At 45.4% G+C, this 6,342-nt stretch overlaps 1 pseudogene; it reads left to right on the top strand.

The window, feature by feature from the left end:
* Positions 1-235: 235 nt before the first annotated feature.
* LOC142568166 (uncharacterized) lies at positions 236-5,276 on the top strand (annotated as a pseudogene).
* The last annotated feature ends 1,066 nt before the right edge of the window (positions 5,277-6,342 follow it).

Raw genomic sequence — 6,342 nt, 5'->3', positions numbered from 1 at the left:
ATGGAAAGGAAAAAGAAAAAGTTAGAGGAATGTGACAAGATCCTCCATAACACCCAGAATCAACGGCCACTACCATTAATTGCTGCACAGACGAAGCTATTGAAATGACAGCTTTGCAGTGTGACGTATATTGTTTTATATTACACTGAAGTAGATTAGAAAAATTGAAATTTCAGGAAAATGAGAATCTGTATCTACTATGTTTTTGAGCCTTTCTGTAATGCAGGCCTCCACAATGACTGGAGATCAACCGGGGTATTTAACCGGAGAGCTTATCTTTCTCTCAATGACGTCTAATGGCACTGCAAGCTGTTTTGTATCCCACAAGACATTATCGACAGCGGACCAAGGAACTGTGCGCACTATTTATTTTTGTGAAAAGATTGTTGGACCGGCGCATAAGCAGCCCTACTTTGGTGGGTTTAAATCATTGTGTAACGATGAATCTGCACTGGAGTCATTAACAGCTGTGTCTTTTCAAATTACAGCCCTCCTGCTTAGTGTCTTTCCGGGCTCAACGGAAGGAGTTAATCAGCTTTCACTTGAGGGCAAGCTTTTTTTTTATTAAGTTAAAACATGGCCTTCCCTTTTCCTTTCAAGCTACATTATTTTCTGTTAACAGCACGACAGCTTCTCGCAATTTCAAATCCATTCTCGCCAACCTCAAGTCAGCTACAAAAACCTGGATATTCTGGACATCACGGTTGACTGCGAAAGCTAGCTTTATCGAGCCCTACCCTATGTGCAGAGTCATTATTGACCACGCAGAACTCCAAACAGAAATGCCACCAGACACTGAGAAACGTAACCTATGGTTTTCCAACTACAAAGGGACATGTACATTGAAATATCTGATTGGTATAACTCCAAATGGGTTGATAACGTTCATATCAGAGGGCTTTCGAGGCAGGGCGACAGATGGCGCAATCACTACGGAGGGCAAATTATTGTCGCTTCTTGAGCCTGGTATTGTAATACTGGCTGACAAAGGCTTTTGAGGCACTGACACGGGCTGGTGCACAGAAGGGAACTCTAGGGATGCCACCTTTTACAACAAGTCCTTAGTTTACAGAGTCGGATTTCGATGCTCCTTAGGAAACCGCATTAGTGCGCATCCATGTAGAACATATGATATCTCGACTGAAGTTATTTCAAATTTTAACTAGCAGAATTCCGCATGAATTGACTGGGTATATTGGTGACATGACGCATGTGGTTGTTGTCATTACTAATATCAAGCCCGGGATTTCTGCAAACAAGGACTGCATTATTAGATGCATTTTACCAATATTCATGGCGGCCTATCTGAACCTGGCAACGTTTAACTTTAGGACGTTATCTAGTGAGGCGAGTCTAGCATTGATATTGGAGGAATTAGAGGGCAGTAAATTGGATATAATAGGGCTCAGTGAGGTTAGGAGGACAAAAGAAGCATATACAGTGCTAAAAAGCGGGCACGTACTGTGCTACCGGGGCTTAGCGGAGAGACGAGAACTGGGAGCCGGATTCCTGATTCATAAGGATATAGCTGGTAACATACAGGAATTCTTTAATAATAATACATTAACGAGAGGGTGGCAGGTCTTGTGAAATTTGATAAGAGGTACAAATTGAAAGTAGTACAGGTCTACGCCCATACATCCAGTCATGATGACCAGGAAGTCGAAAGCTCTTATGAAGACGTGGATTCGGCGATGGGTAAAGTAAAAACAAAATGCACTGTACTGATGGGCGACTTCAATGCCAGGGTAGGCAAGAAACAGGCTGGGGACAAGTCAGTGAGGGAATATGGCATAGGCTCTAGGAATAGCAGGGGAGAGTTATTAGTAGAGTTTGCAGAACAGAATAATATGCGTATAATGAATACCTTTTTCCGCAAGCGGGTTGGCCGAAAGTGGACGTGGAGGATCCCGAATGGTGAGACTAGAAACGAAATCGACTTCCTACTCTGTGCTAACCCTGGCATCATACAAGATGTCGACATACTCGACAAGGTGCGCTGCAGTGACGATAGGATGGTAAGAACTCGAATCAGCCTAGACTTGAGGAGGGAACGGAAGAAACTGGTACATAAAAAGCCAATGAATGAGTTAGCGGTAAGAGGTAAACTAGAGGAATTCCGGATCAAGCTACAGAACAGGTATTCGAATTTAACTCAGGAAGAGGACCTTAGTTTTGAAGCAATCAACGACAATCTTATGGGCATCATTAAGGAATGTGCAATGGAAGTCGGTGGTAACTCCGTTAGGCGAGATACCAGTGAATTATCACAGGAGACGAAAGATCTGATCAAGAAACGCCAATGTATGAAAGCCTCTAACACTACAGCTAGAATAGAACTGGCAGAATTTTCTAAGTTATTCAACAAGCGTAGCACAGCTGACATAAGGAACTATAATATGGATAGAATTGAACACTGCTCTCAGGAACGGAGGAAGCCTACAAGCAGTGAAGAAGCAACTACGAATAGGCAAGAATCAGATGTATGCGTTAAGAGACAAAGCCGGCAATATCGTTACTAATATGGATGAGATAGTTCCATTGGCTCATGAGTTCCATAGAGATTTATGCAGTAGCAGTAACACCCACGACGATAATGGGAGAGACAGTAGTCTAGAGGAACTTGAAATCCCACAAGTAACGCCGGAAGAAGTAAAGAACGCCTTGGGTGCTATGCAAAGGGGGAAGGCAGCTGGGGAGGATCAGGTAACAACAGATTTGTGAAGGATGGCGGGAACATTGTCCTAGAAAGACTGGCCACCCTATATACACAATGCCTGATGACCTCGAACGTACCGTAATCTTGGAAGAACGCTAACATAATCATAATCCATAAGAAAGGGGACGCCAAGGACTTGAAAAATTATCGACCGATCAGCTTACTGTCCGTTGCCTACAAAGTATTTACTAAGGTAATAATAGAATCAGGAACACCTTAGACTTCTGTCAACCAAAGGACCACGCAGGATTCCGTAAAGGCTACTCAACAATAGACCACATTCACACTATCAATCAGGGGATTGAGAAATGTGCGAAATATAATCAACCCTTATATATAGCTTTCATTCATTACGAAAAAGCATTTGATTCAGTCGAAACCTCAGCAGTTATGGAGGCATTACGGAATCAGTGTGTAGATGAGCCATACGTAAAAGTACTGGACGATATCTATAGCGGCTCCACAGCCACCGTAGTCCTCAATAAAAAAGCAACAAAATCCTAATAAAGAAAGGCGTCAGACAGAGAGATACGACCTCTCCAATGCTATTCACAGCAAGTTTACGGGAGGTATTCAGAGACCTGGAGTGGGAAGAATTGGGGATAAAAGTTGATGGAGAATATCTTAGCAACTTGCGATTCGCTGATGTTATTGCCTTGCTTAGTAATTCAGGAGACCAATTGCAATGCATGCTCACTGACCTGTAGAGACAGAGCAGAAGGGTGGGTCTGAAAATTATTCTGCAGAAAACTAAAGCAATGTTTAACAGTCTCGGAAGAGAACAGCAGTTTACGATAGATAGCGAGGCATTGGAAGTGGTAATACATCTACTTAGGGCAGGTAGTTACCACGTATCCGGATCATGAGACTGAAATAACCAGAAAAATAAGAAGGGGCGGGCGTGCGTTTGGCAGGCTTTCTCAAATCATGAACAGCAGGTTGCCACTATCCCTCAAGAGAAAATTGTATAAAAGCTGTGTCTTACCAGTACTCACCTATGGGGCAGAAACTTGGGGGCTTATGAAAAGGGTTCTACTTAAATTGAGGACGATGCAACGAGCTATGGAAAGAAGAATGATAGGTGTAACGTTAAGGGATAAGAAAAGAGCAGATTGGGTGAGGGAACAAACGCGAGTTAATGATATCTTAGTTGAAATCTAGAAAGAAAAAATGGGGCATGGGCAGGACATGTAATGAGGAGGGAAGATAACCGATGGTCATTCAGGGTTACTTACTGGATTCTAAGGGAAGGGAAGCGTAACAGAGTGCTGCAGAAAGTTAGGTGGTTGGATGAGAATAAGAAGTTTGCAGGGACAACATGGCCACAATTATTACATGATCGGGGTAGTTTTAGAAGTATGGGAGAGGCCTTTGCCCTGCAGTGGGCGTAACCAGGTTGATGATGATGATGATGATTTACACTATTTACGGTGACTCCACTGCAGTCATTGCAGACAGTCGGAAATGCAAGAATACATTAATTGGACTGCAGCGTACAAGTCCAAATATGCAATAAACATTTCAAACGACGCACAATCTTGCACTGTGTTTACTCCCTGCGTGTTCTGTGCAAAAGCCTTTGCAGGAAGCTGCATTTAGCAGCTTAACACATGTATATTGGTCATCATCATCATCATCACCCTGGTTACGCCCACTGCAGGGCAAAGGCCTCTCCCATACTTCTCCAACTACCCCGGTGATGTGCTAATTGTGGCCATGTTGTCCCTGCAAGCTTCTTAATCTCATCCGCCCACCTAACTTTCTGCCACCCTCTGCTACGCTTTCCTTCCCTTGGAATCCATTCCGTAACTCTTAATGACCATCGGTTATCTTCCCTCCTCAATACGTGTCCTGCCCATGCCCCATTTTTTTTTCTTGATTTCAACTAAGATATCATTAACTCGCGTTTGTTCCTTCACCCAATTTGCTCTTTTCTTATCCCTTAACGTTACACCTATCATTCTTCTTTCCATAGCTCATTGCGTCGTCCTCAATTTAAGTAGAACCCTTTTCGTAAGCCTCCAGGTTTCTGCCCCGTACGTGAGTACTGGTAAGACACAGCTGTTATAAACGTTTCTCTTGAGGGATAATGGCAACCTGCTGTTCATGATCTGAGAATGCCTGCCAAACGCACCCCAGCCCATTCTTATTCTTCATATCATTTCAGTCTCATGATCCTGATCCGCAGTCACTACCTGTCCTAAATAGATGTATTCCCTTACCACATCCAGTGCCTCACTACCTATTGTAAACTGCTGTTCCCTTCCGAGACTGTTAAACATTACTTTAGTTTTCTGCAGATTAATTTTAGACCCACCCTTCGGCTTTGCCTCTCCAGGTCAGTGAGCATGCATTGCAGTTGGTCCCCTGAGTTAATAAGCAAGGCAATATCATCAGCGAATAGCAAGTTACTAAGGTATTCTCCATTAACTCTTATCCCAAGTTCTTCCCAATCCAGGTCTCTAAATACCTCCTGTAAACACGCTGTGAATAGCATCGGAGGGATCGTATCTCCCGGCGCTACAGTCCCTCACCAATTGCCATAGAGCTGGAATGACGGGGACCCTCCTGGCCGCGAAGTTCTCGGCGCTCGCCTCCTCCGGAGTGTCCGTCTCCTTTCATTGGCTGCCCTCCCATGTGGACATAGCTGGTAACGAGGAAGCGGACAACTTCGCCAAAGCAGCCCACCACTCAGCAGTCACACTCACTCGAACAGTGGCGGCCTCAGACTATTCGAGGCCACTTTTGAAGCAGCTGCTACTGGCAATTCACCCAGACCGGAGGGTGGCTAAAGGCAAGGTACCCAAGCTGCTCCCCGAGTCTCGCCTCACCAGGCGAGATAGCGCCACCCTGCTGCGACTGCGGACTGGCTGCATATGGATAGCAGCTAGACTTCAGGCCAAAGGCCGACGGACCTCACCCTCCTGCCGACGATGCGACGATCCCGAGACCCTCGAAAACCTCCTGTGCGCCTGCCCAGCTCTAGCACAGGAAGGTTTGAGGGTTACCCGAGCCTATAGACTGCAGGTTCTTCCTGCTTGCTCACTCTCTGACCTGCTGTTCCTACCCCGCTACCATCTCCCTGCACTACACAGCCTTGTGGAGTTCATGGAGGCGAGTGGGATAGCAGCATACCACTGAGCACAGCTATCCCTGCCGACCCCTTCCTCTTCTGCTGCCATGTGCGGACGAGCCCCATGAACCATCTCACACCTCTTTCCTCTTTACCTCCTACTCCTCCTCTCCCCTATGACACTGCGCGGAGCTCCCTGATGGGCTGCAGAATTTAAGCGTCTCTTTCCTCCTTCATAATCACCATACATAGTTCCACATCGCTTTTCCTGCGGAACTATAGGTTTCTATTGTCTTTGGATTGCGAGTCCGAGTATAAGCGCTGATAAGCGATAAGTATAAGCACTTTTGACAGTGGGGGAGGTACAGGTGCCCCTCCCTACATTTCTTCCTTTCCAGTGATGGTATATAATTACAGGTATCGAGAAATATATCGATCTCATCGTCTTTCTGCTTATGCTGGGGATGATGGAGGGCAGCACCATGGTCGGACTGCTTGTCGGAATCTTCGACGCACACTTTGCAAAGCTCGCAAACGGCGTGGACCAACG

This window comes from Dermacentor variabilis, unplaced genomic scaffold (assembly GCF_050947875.1).
Source record: "Dermacentor variabilis isolate Ectoservices unplaced genomic scaffold, ASM5094787v1 scaffold_17, whole genome shotgun sequence".
Classification (NCBI taxonomy): Eukaryota; Metazoa; Arthropoda; class Arachnida; order Ixodida; family Ixodidae; genus Dermacentor; species Dermacentor variabilis.
The sequence above is the reverse complement of the archived record's forward strand: the minus strand, read 5'-3'. Positions and strand labels throughout refer to the sequence as shown.